The sequence below is a fragment of the Scyliorhinus torazame genome, chromosome 14, assembly GCF_047496885.1.
Source record: "Scyliorhinus torazame isolate Kashiwa2021f chromosome 14, sScyTor2.1, whole genome shotgun sequence".
Taxonomy (NCBI): domain Eukaryota; kingdom Metazoa; phylum Chordata; class Chondrichthyes; order Carcharhiniformes; family Scyliorhinidae; genus Scyliorhinus; species Scyliorhinus torazame.
In genome coordinates this window covers 20,411,266-20,428,587 of record NC_092720.1, presented here as the reverse complement: position 1 = coordinate 20,428,587, position 17,322 = coordinate 20,411,266, and the positions used below count along the sequence as shown (strand labels likewise).

General features: G+C 51.1%; 1 protein-coding gene and 1 non-coding gene across 3 annotated transcripts in view; both read left to right on the top strand.

Annotated features, from left to right (window-relative positions):
- Positions 1-17,322, top strand: part of LOC140389567 (rho guanine nucleotide exchange factor 26-like) — a 274,737-nt gene that overhangs the window by 40,535 nt on the left and 216,880 nt on the right. The gene's annotated exons all lie outside the window — the stretch shown is intronic.
- trnac-gca (transfer RNA cysteine (anticodon GCA)) lies at positions 11,690-11,761 on the top strand. Its single transcript has one exon. It is a non-coding gene; the product is annotated as a tRNA-Cys (tRNA).

The window sequence follows — 17,322 nt, the reverse complement described above, 5'->3', positions numbered from 1 at the left end:
AGGTGTGATGCAACAGAGAACTAAAAGTATATTTAAACAAAACAATGTTTATTCTATGAATCCAGTTAATATTATATAAATGCACAGTAAACAGTTTATCAACGACCAACACACGTAACTCCACAGATACAATACTCTATAGATAATTCTTAATAACTTCCCAAACAACATTCATAAGTTAAACCCTTTTAAATTCTCTACAGAAACAAGTATTACTGTGAAATCATCAAGTGATTTGGAGACATTCTTTAGATTGCAGAGAGAGAGAGATCATAACATTGTTTTGCTGTGAATGCAGCTCTCCAACTCTGAAAACAAAACTAAAACACACTGCAGCTGCCAGCTCAAAACTAAAGTAAAAGACAGAGAGACAGCCCAGCTCAACCCATACAATGACATCATTGCAGGCATTTGACGAAACACACTTTTCTTAAAGGGACTCTCACATGACAGAGTGCACAGCATAAAGTAATAAAAAGGTATCTGTGGAGTTACAGTCATAGAAACATAGAATTTACAGTACAGAAGGAGGCCATTCGGCCCTTCAAGTCTGCACCGGCCCTTGGAAAGAGCATCCTACTTCAGCCCACGCCTCCATCCTATTCCCATAACCCAGTAACCCCTTTTGGACACTAAGGGGCAATTTAGCATAACCAATCCACCTAACCTGCACATCTTTGACCTTTTCACGAATTATATGTTCTTTGGTTCCAACTGCAACCTCATAACTGGCCCAGTCGAGATCAAAAACAGCCTACTTGATTGGCACCCATCTACAAACATTCACACCCTCTTTCACCGACGCATAGTAGGAGTCATGTGTCTCACCTGCAAGATGCACTGCATGAACTCACCAAGGCCCCTGAAGCCTACAATCGCTACCATCTAGAAGGACAAGGGTAGCAGATACATGGGAACACAAAAACCTGGATGTTCCCCTCCAGCCACTCACCATCCTGACTTGGAAATGTATCGCCATTCCTTCACTGTCACTGGACCAAAGTCCTGGAACTCCCTCCCTGACAGCACTGTGGGTGTACCTACACAGTTCACGAAGGCAGCTCACCACCACCTTCTCACGGGCAATTGGGGTTGGACGATAAATGTAGGCCTAGCCAGTGACAGCTGCAGCCTATGAATGAATTAAAAAATATCCGCAGTAGCTCAGTGTGTGAATACACTTGAGAAAAATGAACTGGAATTTCCACCCTAAACCATTCTACCCCTCTTTTTTTCTTTAAAAGCTACCCCTTTGACCAACTTTTTTTGGTCATCTGTCTTGACATCTTCTCGTGTGACTCAATCTCATATCTTAGAAGCTCAGAATCGCGACAGAGCAGAGGAGGCCCATCGGGTCTGCACCGACCCTCTGAGAAAGCACCCACCCAAGCCCACTACCCCGCCCTACCCCCATAACCCCACCTAACATGTACATCCCCGGACACGAAGGGGCAATTTTACCATGACAAATCCACCTAATCTGCATGTCTTTGAACTGTGGGAGGAAACCGGAGCATCCGGAGGAAACCCAGGCAGACACGGGGAGAAGGCGCAAACTCCACACAAGCAGTCACCCGAGGGCGGAATCGAACCTGGGACCCTGGCGCTGTGAGGCAGCAATGCTAACCACTGTGGTGCCCCAATATATTCTCATCTACTATTCAAGTTGCATAAAACCTGATATAGCTATTCACCTTCGCTTGTTCGACAACCATCCTGTGACAAGTTTTGGGATGGTTTTCTCTGTTGAAGGCACCACATAAATAGAGTTTGACATTTTTGTTATTGCAGGAGGCCACTGGTACACTTGAGTCTGATAGGGTTGTTGGCGCTGAATTGATTCTTTTTTAGTCCAATTGCTGGTAAACTACAGCAAATTTTCTTTATTCGTTCTTGTGGCAAGGTCAGCATTTATTGCACATTTTAGTTGCCCTTGGCATCCCTGTCTCTGGGCTAAAAGAGGAAAGAGAGAGTCTACACCATCCCACAGAGTTTGTACAGCAGCATGTGTGGTCATGTTAATCATAGCTAAAGAATAAAGGGAAGATCTTTCGCAAGCTTGGTGTCATAATATACACCAGTATATCATGGTGCAGACACTCACACTGATGGACACACAGTGGGACCAATCAACACACACAACACCGCAGCCAATCACCAGTTAGAGCACACTTACTATATAGACAGAGGGCATCAGTTTTCCCGCTCATTCGGGATGCAGCCTCTCAGAAGAACAGAGCTTACAGCTTACAGCACAGATCTTCACCATGTGCTGAGTGCATAGACTGGCTCGGACAGGCATAGGTCTTTAGTTTAATCTAACATCGTGTTAACCCACAGTGAATGTTCAACAGTTTCTAACTTAATAAAATAGTGTTGCACTATTTTAAGTGTTGGTGGCCTGTATGTGTTCCACGGATCCAGAGCACCCAACACATCATGGTACCAGGAGTTGAGGGATATTAGAACTTCTTAGACCTACCTGCAAGTGATCTGCCTTCCACCAGCATACAGCCATCCTGCAAAATGGACAGCGTCCGCCCGCCGCCGCCGCTCCGCATCACCGGTAACCTAGGGGCCAACTGGAAGATATTCAAACAACGCTTCCAGCTCTACCTTGAAGCCACAGACCGGGAAGCTGCCTCAGACACCAGGAAGATCGCTCTCTTCCTATCCACGGCCAGGGAACATGCCATCCACATTTTCAATTCTCTCACCTTTGCTGATGGTGAAGATAAATGAAAATTCAAGATGGTCCTCCTTAAGTTTGACAGTCACTGCGACATCGAGGTGAATGAAAGTTTTGAGCGCTATGTATTCCAACAGCTTTTGCAGGGTAAGGATGAACCTTTCCAGTCCTTTCTCACCCAAGTCCACATCCTTGCGCAGTCCTGTAATTACGGGCCCATCTCCGACTCCATGATACGCGACCAGATCGTTTTCGGTGTTCAGTTGGACCCCCCACACCAGCAGCTCCTCAAAGTAAAACAGCTCACCCTAGCGACCGCCATCGAGACCTGCGTGCTACACGAACACGCCATTAGTCGGTATTCCCACATCCAAGCGGCTGAAATGGCGCGGCAAGGTCCCCACGGGGCAGAACGGGTCCAAGCAATCGAGCAACTCCAGGGCCTCAGCCTGGATGAGGGCAGCCATTTTGCAGACTCCCACGCTTGTGCGCACCGAACGAGGGGACGGCGACGTCGACGAACGTACTGCGCAGGCGCGCACCACGTACGACCGCACCGCGCATGCGCGGTGGCGCACCGAACGTACTGACGCTACGACTGCGGCAACTGTGGCTCCGCCCACTTAAAGCGGCAATGTCCTGCCAAATCCCGATTTCATTTATTTACAATAACATATATATATAACAGTAGCAGTAACTTCCCTTGCTGCATACTCCTTCCTGCCGGTTCCTGAACTGGCCAGCTTTATTTATACTAGGAGTTTACTAATGGTTTCTCTGCCCCCTCTCATTGGGGAAGCTCATACTCCCACAGGATTGTGGGATTGTCATTAGTCCCCAGCCAAAGGTAAGTAGGCAGGTTATAACATCCCTCCCTCCCAAAGTCCAAGGAATCCACGAAGACCCTGGCGAAGGAGGGCGTTGGACTCGTTTGGCCGCAGGCCGGACACCATTTGCACGCGGCGCTGGATCAGGCGATGTGTAACGAGATGGAGACCGGCGCTTCCATGATGAACGGCATAACGGTTGTACATCCACGGCCCGTGGACCCGAGGATCCCCCCTCTGATGTGTCCTGTGTCTCCATCTCGGAGTCAGAGGCTGCTGCCTCCGTCATGTCAGCGTCTCTATCTCCATTCGGTTCTGTAACGACCTGCGCAGGCTTCGAGTGAGGCACCAGTGGAAGATTGTGAGGACTACCTTCCCTTGTCTCTGGTCTCTGCGGCTGTAGAAATGAGCTCCGGGGGCGGGGAATCTTTTGAGGGGATAGTCTTCTGGACCGAACGTGGTCTACATGTTTGCGCTGGAGACAACCCTGGGCTTGCACCTGGTAAGATATAGGGCCCGTTTGGCGAAAGATTACGCCAGGAACCCACTGGGCACCACCAGCAAAATTCCGAATGAACACTGTGTCACCGGGCGCAAACTGCCGAATCGGCCGATGCCGAGAAAATCCCTGTCCCTGCCGTCCTTGTGTGCGGCGTACTTTTGCGGCAGTGTCTGGGAAAACCATACTAAGGCGGGTGCGAAGTCTCCGGTCCATTAGGAGTTCTGCGGGAGCTACCCCAGTCACTGCATGGGGGGTGGTCCTATACGTAAACAAAACGCGAGCCAGTCTCGTGTCCATTGATCCAGAAGACTGCTTCTTTAGGCCTCTTTTGAATGTCTGCACTGCGCGCTCTGCCAACCCATTTGAAGCCGGGTGGTAAGGGGCAGTGCGGATATGGCGGATGCCGTTCATCTTCGTGAACCTTGCAAACTCCTCACTCGTGAATGGAGTGCCGTTATCCGTGACCAGCACCTCGGAGAGGCCATGCGTACTAAACGATAAACGCATCTTTTCAATTGTTGCGCAGGACGTTGTCCCCTGCATCTTATGCACCTCTAGCCATTTAGACTGGGCGTCAATTAGTAGAAGGAACATGGATCCTTGAAAAGGGCCTGCGAAATCTGCATGCAAGCGTGCCCAAGGCCGCCCTGGCCATTCCCAGTGATGTAGGGGCGCGGCCGGCGGAAGCTTCTGATGCTCCTGGCAAATGGAGCAGTTTTGGGCCACCTTCTCAATGTCGGTGTCGAGGCCTGGCCACCAGACATAACTCCGGGCCAACATTTTCATTTTGGTCACACCTGGATGCCCATTGTGCAAGTCTGGCCTTTTTCCGGGACAATCACACGCGTCCCCCACAAGAGGATGCCGTCTTCCACGCTGAATTCTGACAGCTTGGAGGAAAATGCCCGCAACTCGCCTGGGAGCTGTCTATGCTGCCCACCATACAGGACTATGTGCCGAACCCGTCTGGGTCCACTCACGGATCTGTGATGCCGTGACAGGCAAGGTGTCCATAAAATTTAGGGTTGCAACCACCTCACCGGTCGTGGGGGTCGACATGGGGCCGGTCGATAAAGGCAATCGGCTCAGTGCATCGGCATTTGCTATCTGCGTACCTGGTTTGTGCTCCAGAGAATACTCGTATGCAGCAAGCAACAAAGCCCAGCGCTGGATCCGTGCGGAAGCAATGGGCGGTATTGGCTTATCCTCTCTGAAAAGTCCCAGCAGAGGCTTATGATCAGTCACGATAGTGAAATGGCGGCCATACACGTACTGGTGGAAGCGTTTCACCGCAAAAACCACTGCCAGGCCCTCCTCGATCTGCGCGTACTTTCTCTCCGCTGCAGTCAATGTGCGGGAGGCGAAAGCTATCGGTCGCTCGGCCCCGTTCTCCATCTTGTGGGACAGGACGGCCCCAATACCATACGGGGATGCATCACATGTGACGAGCAAGGGCTTTCCAGGATCATAGTGGGTTAGTAACCCAGACGACGACAATTGTTGCTTTACCCGCCGGAAAGTGGTTTCTTGCGGCTGACCCCAAACCCAGGTGTGATTTTTCTTTAGCAGCAGGTGTAAGGGGGCCAGCGTAGTTGCCAGATTGGGGAGGAACTTCCCGTAATAGTTTACGAGACCGAGAAAATAACGAAGATGCGAAGTGTCAGTCGGGGCGGGGGCATGTTGAATTGCACGCACCTTCTCTGCGACGGGGTGCAAACCTTCGCGGTCCACCCGATAACCTAGGTAGACTACTTCCTTTGCCTGAATTACGCACTTTGTGCAACGTAAACGGACTCCAGCCTCCGAAAGGCGTCTAAGGACAGCCTCCAGATTTTCCAAATGTTCCTGCTCCGACGTCCCTGTAATCAAAACGTCATCTAAGTAGACAGCCACACGTGGTAAACCTCTCAAAATGCCCTCCATAACACGTTGAAAAATTGCGCAGGCAGAGGATACTCCAAAGGGCAACCGTGTATATTCATACAGGCCCCGGTGTGTATTAATCGTTACATATGGTCGGGACGCAGGGTCCAGCTCCAACTGCAGGTAGGCGTGACTCATATCTAATTTTGTGAACGAGAGTCCACCTGCAAGTTTCGCATAGAGATCCTCTATGCGAGGCATTGGATATCGGTCGAGTCGGGAAACCGTATTCACTGTAAGTTTATAGTCGCCACACAAGCGAACTGTGGCATCTGGCTTCATTACAGGTACAATTGGTGCTGCCCAGTCAGCAAAACGGACGGGCCTGATAATACCCAAACTCTCCAAATGAGTGTGCTCCCCTTCTACCTTCTCGAGCAAGGCGTAAGGCACTGGGCGTGCCCGGAAATAGCGCGGCGTGGCTCCTGGTTCGACTTGGATATGGGCTGCGGCCCTTTTTATTTTCCCCAAACCAGGCTGGAATACATCCGGGTATCGTCTTGGCACCTCAGTCAACCCTTCAGAAACTGTTTGGAGGATGTGCTGCCATTGTAACCGCAAATGGCGCAACCAGTCCCGACCCAACAGGCTGGGCCCATGGCCGCGCACCACGATAAGTGGGAAACGCCCCTCCTGGCGTCCATAAACAACAGGGGTCATTGTAGTTCCTGCAATGTCCAGTGGTTCCCCCGTGTAGGTGGCCAACCTGGCCTGTGAGTCGGTTAATGTAAGGGTCTGTATACCCTGCTTGATGCGGTCGAATGTCCTCTGGGCGATCACGGAGACCGCTGCTCCAGTATCCAACTCCATCTCAAGCGGGTGGCCATTGACCCGTACTGTCACCTTAATGGGGGCCACACGGGGAGCTGCCACACAATGCAGCTGCAGGCAGTAGTCCTCCGTCTCCACGTCCTCAGGAGTAGTCGCCGCAGGTTCATCCACATGGAAGGTACGGCCCCTGGGCTGGTCCCAGTTACGGCCCCTGGGCGGGTCCCAGTTTCGGTCGGAACGACGGCGCCCCAGGACCGCCGTCCGCGACGGGGTCGGTACCTACAAGTCTGACACGGACATGTCTCCTCATCCATTGGTTCTGGAGAAGGCTCCCTTCGGGGAGGAATGTCCGACGGCCACTGGCGTCGGTCCGAACGTTGCCTCGCCCAAGGTACCGCAGGAGTGCGGGGGGACGTTTTCGGATGGAAGGGGTTGCGCCCCAAGGCACGCACTTCCATTCCCTGTAGCTCCTGCACTCCTTGTTCTGCGCTCTCTCGGGACAATACTATTTGAATGGCCTGTTGAAAAGTCAATGTTGGCTCAGCTAACAACTTTCTCTGGGTGGCCGCATTGTTAATACCGCAAACCAAACGGTCGCGTAACATTTCTGACAAGGTCTCACCATAGTCACAGTACTCCGCAATCCTGCGTAGCCTGGATAGAAAATCGGCAAGGGATTCTCCAGGGGTCCTCTCAGCGGTATTAAACCGGTAACGCTGGACTATTGTGGACGGGGTTGGGTTAAAATGTTGCCCCACTATATTCACAAGTTCATCAAACGTTTTGGTGTCTGGCGCAGCTGGGTATGTAAGGCTGCTAATCACCCCAAACGTATGCGGGCCGCAGGCGGTGAGCAATATGACCACCTGGCGCTCGTTTTCGGTGATATTGTTTGCCCGGAAATAGTAACGCATCCGTTGCGTGTACTGGTTCCAGCTTTCCAGCGCAGCATCAAAAACATCCAAACGTCCGTACAGAGGCATGGTATAATAGAAAACAACTTCCAACCTGTATCCAACAAAAATCCAGGGAGGTGGCTTCAGCAGTGTAGACAGCTATTCACTTTAACCTTCGTCGCCAGTTTTGTGAGGGCCACAAAGAATCCAGCATGAGTTTTAAGGATACAAAGTAATAACATTTATTTACAATAACATATATATATATATATAACAGTAGCAGTAACGTCCCTTGCTGCATACTCCTTCCTGCCGGTTCCTGAACTGGCCAGCTTTATTTATACTTGGAGTTTACTAATGGTTTCTCCGCCCCCCTCATTGGGGAAGCTCATACTCCCACAGGATTGTGGGATTGTCATTAGTCCCCAGCCAATGGTAAGTAGGTAGGTTATAACACCGACGATGCCTGCGATGTGGCAAACTTGGCCACTATGCTGCTTTATGCAGATCAGCTCAGCCTGCCAACTCTCGTCGCTCCAGCCAGCCTCGCAGGAATGTCCGGGCCATTCAACCCACGGTCACCGAGCCCGATTCGGACCTGCTACCCGATATTGACACCGAGGACCCGAAGGCGCCTTTTCGAGTCGCTATCATTACAAAAAACAGGGTGTCCCTGAAGCAAAGAATCCAGCCTCTTATCGGTATACAGCATCGATCCAGACGATGAGTGGTGTGCCACCCTTACGGTCAACCGGTCCCAAATATGATTCCGCCTGGACACCGGTGCCTCCGCCAATCTCATTGACCTCCAATCTCTGACCTCCAAAGCCTTCGTGTCAAACCAGCCATCCTGCCATCAGCCTGCCAGCTATTAGATTATAATGGCAATGCCATTGCTGCCAGCGGCTCATGCCAACTTGAAGTGACGCACAGATCACGCAAAGCCATCCTTCCCTTTGAAATTGTGGGCTCCTCAAAAGCCTCCCTGCTTGGCGCGCAGGCATACAAGCTGTTGAACCTAGTTCAGAGAGTTCACTCTCTCTCTCCTGCTGACGCGTCTGCCTTTCAGGACACCGACTTCAGGGCGCAGCTCGACGCCATTATCAACCATCACCACAACGTCTTCGAGGGCATGGGCAGGCTCCCATACACCTACAAGATTTTATTAAAACCGAATGCCACGCCTGTGGTGCACGCACCTCGCAGGGTCCCAGCACCCCTTAAGGACCGCCTCAAGCAGCAGCTGCAGGACCTCCAGTACCAAGGAGTGATTTCCAAAGTCACGGAACCGACCGACTGGGTCAGTTCCATGGTATGTGTAAAAAAATTGAGAATTTGCATTGATCCCAAGGATTTAAATCGCAATATTATGAGAGAGCATTATCCAATTCCCAAGCACGAAGAGCTCACATGTGAGATGGCTCGCGCCAAGCTCTTTACCAAACTCGACGCCTCAAAAGGATTCTGGCAAATCCAGCTCGATAAATCCAGCAGGAAACTCTGCACATTTAACACCCCCTTTGGAAGATATTGTTACAACAGGATGCCGTTTGGGATCATCTCTGCATCAGAAGTGTTCCATAGGATTATGGAACAAATGATGGAAGGCATTGAAGGTGTTCGCATCTATGTCGATGACATAATCATTTGGTCCACCACCCCGCAGGAGCATGTTAGTCACCTCCAGCGCATATTCAGACATATATATGAGCATGGCCTTCGCCTCAACAGGGCCAAATGTTCTTTTGGTCAGACAGAACTTAAGTTCCTCGGGGACCACATCTCCCAATTGGGTGTGCAGCCGGATGCGGACAAGGTAGCTGCCATCACAGCTATGAAAACACCAGAAGACAAGAAGGCAGTCCTCCGATTTCTGGGCATGGTCAATTTTTTAGGGAAATTCATCCCTAACCTCGCCTCTCATATCAGGGCTCTCAGGAACCTGGTCAGGAAGACGACAGACTTCCAATGGCTCCTTGCCCACGGGCGCGAATGGAGAGAACTCAAGGCAAAACTGACCACGGCCCCGGTCTGAGCTTTCTTTGATCCAGCAAAGGAGACCAAAATTTCGACCAATGCCAGTCAATCCGGCATTGGGGCAGTGCTCCTGCAACGCGATGAGGCCTCATCATGGGCCCCCGTTGCATATGCGTCATGTGCGATGACCCCCACGGAGCAGCGCTACGCGCAGATAGAAAAGGAGTGCCTGGGCCTTCTGACCGGTGTGGTTAAGTTTCACAATTATGTCTACGGACTTCCTCAATTCACCGTCGAGACCGACCATCGCCCGCTGGTCAATATAATACAGAAAGACTTGAACGACATGACGCCTCGCCTCCAGCGTATTCTTCTCAAGCTCCGGCGATATGACTTCCAGCTGGTATACACCCCAGGCAAGGACCTCATCAATGCTGACGCTCTCTCCAGGGCAGTCAACGCTCCATGTGACCCAGTGGGATTTGTCTGCCAGGTTGACGCCCATGCGGCATTCGCGGCCTCCAATCTACCTGCCTCGGATGAACGCCTCGTCCAAATTCGCCATGAGACTGCGGCTGACCCCTTGCTACAGCGTGCCATGCACCACCTAACGGATGGGTGGCTCAAGGGCCAATGCCCTCAATTCTATAATGTTGCGATGATCTGGTGGTAGTAGACAGGGTTCTTCTAAAACTGGACCGCATTGTCACCCCATATAGCATGCGCCAGCTTGTCCTGGAACAACTACACGAGGGCCACCTTGGCGTGGAAAAGTGCCGCCGACGGGCCCGAGAGGCAGTGTACTGGCCCGGCATTAATGAGGACATAGCCAACACAGTGCTCAACTGCCCCACTTGTCAGCGCTTCCAGCCTGCCCAACCACGTGAGACCCTGCAGCCCCATGAGTTGGTCATGTCACCATGGACCAAGGTGGGCATCGACCTGTTCCACGCGCTGGGTAGAGACTATGTCCTGATCATGGACTCCTTTTCGAATTACCCGGAGGTGATACGGTTGCACGACCTCACCTCGTCTGCAGTCATTTGTGCATGTAAAGAAATCTTTGCTCGACACAGCATCCCGCTCACGGTTATGTCGGACAATGGCCCAGTGCGTCGCCAGCCAAAAATGGTCCAGCTTTGCCAGACGGTACAATTTTGCCCATGTGACGTCCAGTCCCCTGTACCCCCAATCCAATGGCAAAGCAGAGAAGGGAGTACATATCGTCAAACGGCTCCTATGCAAGGCTGCCGATGCTGGGTCTGATTTCTACCTTGTCTTGCTGGCCTAGCGCTCCGCCCCACTGTCAACTGACCTGTCGCCAGCCTAGTTACTCATGAGTCGCACCCTGAGGACCACGTTCCGGTCCTTCGCCGGATGCAGCTGTCTCGTGCACAGCACAAGGCGGCTCATGATTCTCGTGCAGCTGATCTCCCTGCTCTGGCTCCAGATGACAAAGTCCGCATCCATCTTCCGGATGGTGGCTGGGCTGCAACCGCTGCTGTCCTTCAGCAGGAGGCCCCCCGCTCATCGGATGGCTCTATTCTGCGCCGCAATCGACGCGCCCTTCGTCTCGTTCCACGCTCGCCACGTGATCCTCCAGTGTCGCCTCGCCCTCCTGCTGACCCTGCTACGGACTTTGCAGAGCTCCCTGTCACTCTACCTCCCCCTGACTTTGACGCAGTCCAGCCCGCTCCCGAACCGGCGGCTCCCGACCCACCCTTGAGGCGGTCAACCAGAATCCGTCACCCACCTCAGAGACTAGATTTATGAACTTTTTGAATTTATGGACTCTCTGAATTGTTTTGTTGCTTTGTTTGATCATTTCCCTGGTTTGTATATCGTGTTGATCTCGTTATTCTTGTTGCATACCGCTTCTCTGCACCAGGCACCTTCCCATGTAAATAGCTTTAGTTCTCATGTACGTAGTCCTGTAAATGTGTCTTCGCACCCCACACGTAGTTAGGAACATTCTCACCACACATTATTTATTGCCACACCCATACATTCTTTTATAAAAGGGAGGATGTCATAATATACACCAGTATATCATGGTGCAGACACACACACTGATGGACACACAGCAAGACCAATCAACACACATGGGGGCATAGCTCAGTGGTAGAGCCTTTGACTGCAGATCAAGAGGTTTCTGGTTCAAATCCAGTTGCCTCCTATGCTGTTTGGCTGTCATGTCTGCTTCATTGCAGCAATTTATGCAGTTCCTTGTTCGTATAATGGTTAGTATCCCCACTTGTCACACGGGAGACCGGAGTTCAATTCCCTGACGGAGAGAGTTTGTACCTTCCCACAAAAACAACACTGCAGCCAATTACCAGGTAGAGCACTCTCACTATATAGAAAGAGGGCATCAGAGTTCCCACTCACTTGGGATGCAGCCTCTCAGAAGGACAGAGCTTACAGCACAGATCTTCACCATGTGCTGAGTGCATAGACTGGTTAGGACAGGCATAGGTCTTTAGTTTAATCTAACATCGTGTTAACCCACAGTGAAAGTATGTTCAACAGTTTCTAACTTAATAAAATAGTGTTGCACTATTTTAAGTGTCGGTGGCCTGTATGTGTTCCACGGATCCAGAGCACCCAACACATCACTTGGGACACCTCAAAGTGCTACGGCCAGCAAAGTACGGTTTTGAAGTGAAGTCGGTGTTGTAGTATGGGAGGCACGCCAGTCAAATTGTGCAGAACACACCACGATAACAACAAAGAGATGGTGACCAGTTAATCTGGTTTAGTGATCGAGATTGAGGGCTACATATTGGCCAGGACAACAGGGAGATAGCCCGTGCTCACCTTCACAATTCTGCCATGGAGTCCATTGCGGGTTGCAAAGGCCTCATCAGAATATGAGGTGGGATTCTCCAATAATGGGGCTATGACCCTACTCCGGCGTGAAAAGTGGCGCCAACCACTCTGGCGTCAACCGTCCCCGATAATGGAGAATGCTCTCCTTCCAAGGGGCTAGGTCGGCGCCAGTGTGGTCCCCACAGCTCCAGCCGGTGCGGAACGGCCGGCGTGATTCCGCGCATGCGCTGGGGTTCCCTTCTCCGCGCCGGTCCCTGGGCAATGTGGCAGAGCCCTACAGGGGCCCGGCACGGAGGAACATAGGCCCCCACAGAACCAGCCCGCCACGGCCTTCTGACTTGAGCGAGAGTGATACCCTCTGAACCACAATGTTTTGTAAATTTAGAGTATCCAATTTTGTTTTCCAATTAAGGGGCAATTTAGAGTGGCCAATCCACCTAGCCTGCACATCTTTAGGTTGTGGGGGTGAGACCCACACAGACACGGGGAGAATGTGCAAACTCCACACGGACAGTGACCCAGAGCCGGGATCGAACCTGGGACCTCGGTACCGTGAGGCAGCAGTGCTAACCACTGCACCACCGTGCCGCCCCCCTCTGAACCACAGTTAATGGGGAGATGGTGGCGTAGTGGTGGACCAGTAATCTGGAGTCTCAGGCCAATTCTTTGGGGACGTGGGTTCAAATCCCACCACGGCAGCTGGTGGAGTTTAAATTCTCAGCCCAGTCTCAGTAATGGTGACCGTGACAGCTATTGTCGTAAAAACACAGGTGGTCCACTGGTGTCCTTTTAGGAAGGAAATCTGCCACCTTTACCTGGTCTGGTCTACATATGACTCGAGGGCTACAGCAATGTGGTTAGCCCTCTGAAATGGCCTGGTCAGCCAGTCAGTTCAAGAATTTTTAAAAATATATCCAGGCCAAAATGGCAACCTGTCCAGGACACATTCAGGAATATTCTGAGGGCACTTACTATTGGTAATGTGCTGGGAAAAGCGTCGTGTGGAGCAGATCCCAGCCAGGATCACTGAAAATGATCGGAAAGGATTAGATATCCCCGGGGAAGGTGGAAAGGATATTGGGAGTGCCTTAAGCCTTGCGCTTGCCGAGGCTTTGGGGCATTTTATACATTAATGGCACTACGTGAGTGCAAGTTGTTGTTGTTGACCTGGCTGAGAATCAGGCTGCCATATGTCAGCGGGCATTAGGGTAGCCACGGCAACGTGGAGGGGATGGGCTGCGAGGACCCAAAGCTAGTCCCGTGGTGAGCGAGCGAGGACTGGCTGAAGCGAGTGGCGCTTGGGATGCTGCGAAACATTTGGAAAGCTCGTTAATCAGGAGCCCGTGTTAAATGCCAGAAAGTGTTTCTCGATAAAGCAGTAGGTCCAAACAGTTTGCAAAGAACAGCAACAAAATAGTAACGGGATGTTACAATAGGGAAGCTCTCTGACATTGTGATGTTTCTCTCCGCCCCCCCCCCCCCCCCCCCTCGGAGCAGGCTAGGGAGTTGGAAAACAAGCAGCAAAGCCAGATTAGCGTCATCTTCTTACTTGAAGGTTGAATGGTTAGTTTTATTTTTGTTGCGCCATCACCGAAAGAGGGAGAGAGAGAAAGATAAACAGTCCGGAGGATGGAGGCGGTGTGTTCGGGGCTCTGCGCGCTACTGTGCACTGGAATTTAGAGAGCGAGGGAGAGAGAGAGAGAGGGAGCCAGGAGGAGAGACCACGTGAAAGAGAGACTAGACAGCTGGCCCCTCCGCACTCATGCATTTTCTAAGCACTGTCTAGTTGTCTTTGATAGAGAGACTCACTGACAGTTCCCAGCCTGCGCAACATGAAGGCAGCAAAGAAGGTAATGGTCGAACAGAATCTCTGCTTCTACAGTCTGTGCTGCATTTGGTGTGGGCAGGAAGGTAAATGGGGAAGGGGGCAATCCTTCAGTCGTCTCTTTTGCTTCAAACAGAGCAGCGGAGCCCTGCAGTAATCTGTATCAGTCACTGGAGTGGATCTGCAGTGTGGGGCTGTCAAAATGAGCCACTCCCAAAGAGTTTCATCCGCTGCCCCGGAATATGTTTTGCTCTCGGGTACTGTTCAAACGGGAGCATTGTTCTGATTTAAGGCACGCTGCTTATTGTCAAAACTATCGGCAGAAAAAGGACTTCTGAGTTGCTCTTCTTCAGTGACTATGGGAGATGGGTGGCGGGGCTAGGCTGGATGGGAGGGTGGGGTGGATGGGGGAGGATGGGTAGGTGGGATGGATGGTGGGGGGCGGGTGGATGGGGGGCAGGTGGGTGGTGCGGTGAGGATAGATGAGGGGGTCAGATGGATGGGGGGTGTGGGTGGATGGGGGGGCATGGGTGGACGGGGGGAGGTGGGGATGGATGGGGGAGTCGGGGTGGATGGGGGACAGGATGGATGGGGCACGGGTGGACGGGGGGGGGAGGTGGGGATGGATGGGGGGGGCGTGGGTGGACGGGGGGGGAGGTGGGGATGGATGGGGGAGTGGGGGTGGATGGAGGACAGGATGGATGGGGGGGCACGGGTGGATGGGGGGAGGTGGGGATGGATGGGGGAATGGGGGTGGATGGGGGACAGGATGGATGGGGGGGCACTTGTGGATGGCGGGGAGGTGGGGATGGATGGGGGGGCGTGGGTGGATGGGGGGGAGGTGGGGATGGATGGGGGGGCGTGGGTGAATGGGGGGACATGCACGACAAACCAAATTTGCTGCTCAAAATTCAGGTAATAGCAGAAACAAACAAATTGCACCACATGCAATTTATGCCATTTAGAAAGCTACGGAAAATATTTCCATGCCACCCCCTACCCCTAATGCTTGTCCTGGAGAAATCATTCCACTTTGCCTTGGTCCTGCCTTTCACTGGAATCCAATAGCTCTGTGTCTCTGTGTTCCTCTGTCTGAATGCAGTGGCATTTCAGCCTATTGAGAGACAGAACAGCCTGGAATGTTTCACCAAAGAGCGACACGATCCTGGTGTACAACAGTCATGGTTTATTTAATTTGAGCTCAGTGACAGCCTTGCTATTCTCAACTCAGAGGTTGCAAATTTGGGCTTTTGCATGCGTGGGTACTGGAGGTTATAACTGCAATGTTGCATTCTGTATCTTTCTTTCATTATTGGTTATTGCGTTGATGCAGAGTTTTGTACTCTCTGTCAAATGTTTGGGTTCTACACTGAAGTGCCTTATACGCACAGCCAGACTCCATTCCCAGGCAATCTGCGTGGTATAATGTTGATGATTCCTGCTCCCATTTCTGGCTCATCAGCTCCAGCCTGAAGGAATTTCAGCACCTCCCATGAAGCAAGACTTCCTCACTATCGACGCTGGAGTTTCCCGGGATGTTATCTGTTCAAACCCTCGGGTGCGGAATGAACTCGCTTGGAATGATGGATCTTGTTTTGTTCTGCTCTTGACGTAGCATAAGCTGCTTCCTTGATGTGCACTCTGACAAAGGAAGGTTCAGACTTGGAGATAGCTTTAACACATTTATTAAACTGTTAACAATTCTCCTACTTGGATTTGACGCTACTGTTAATCCTGATATAGCTACTCAGACTATCTAACCAGTCTGCTACAATCCATGTGGTGGGTGTGATGTGTTTCAATCAACCCTGTCTGTACTCACTAAGTGTCTCCACTGGAAAGAGGAAAATCATGTGTGCTGTGTCCTTTTATATGGGTTGGTGTAATGCCCCCCTGTGGTAGCGTCACCTCTGTGTGTGTTGTGAATTCCCATTGGTCGTGTCCTATCTTACTGACCTATTGGTTGACTGTCTGTGTGTCATGTCTCTGGTGCTCCCTCTAGTGTCTATCTAGTCCAAGTGTATTTACATTAACCCCTTGTGTATTTACAGTGATGCATATCATCACAGATCTTGCTGTGCACAAATTAGCTGCTGCGTTTGTCTGCTCGTGCATGCTGGCTGCTCTCTGAAAGCATTTCATTGGGCAAGGGCACCAAGGGAGCAGGAGAATGGGTTTGAGTTGCGGTTACAGGCGTGATGTTATTAAATGATGGGACAGGCGCAAGAAGCTAAATGACCAGCTCTTGTTCCTGTATTTATTGTATTTGGTTCTCCTGAAAATGTAATATACATACCTCAGCTGAACCAAAAATAACTATTTCTTTTTAAAACAATATTGGGAACAGGTTTCCCTGAAGTGTTACAACCATTAAGCAGGTGTAGGAATATAGAGACGAGTGCTATCAACAGGTCCAGGCATCGGGCGACGTGAGGGAGTTGTCCGACTCGGCTGTCTGGCCTTCTACTGTGGCTACATTCACGGCCGGTTGTCCCTAGAGAGGGAGCACGTAGAGTCCACCGGCACCATCGAGGCCTTCCGTGCCTGGTGGGTATCACAGGGGCTGGTGTGCCTTATAAACCCTCTTAATCACATTTTGATTGGATGTGTTAAGTTTCATTTGCGATTTGCTTTTTGTTTAGGGCTGTACCCCTTTAAGGGACTGCCCCTTTAATTTGTCCTTCAGTTAATTTGATTGAGTTTCCTTGGTTATTTATGACAATCAAAATAGTTGGAAGTAAAGAAACAAAGGATTTGCTTAAAACAATCTGTGGAGATGGCAGGAAAAGCTGATAAGGCTGTTTAAAAATAAGGCTGTTTAAAAATGTTAAGGGGTCTTTAGCTCTATAGGTTAATATTATAAATGGATACATATACTAAGAAACCAAGTAAGTAGTGGTGAGTGTTCCGAAAGCACACATTAGACCTCACCTTGAATGTCGTAGCCAATTCTAAGTAATGAATTAAAGAAAGTAAGCAAAAGCAAACTACTGCAGGCGCTGGAAATCTGAAATAAAAACAGAGTGCTGAATAAACGCAGTGGATCCGCCAGCATCTGTGGAGAGAGGAAGCGTGTTAATGTT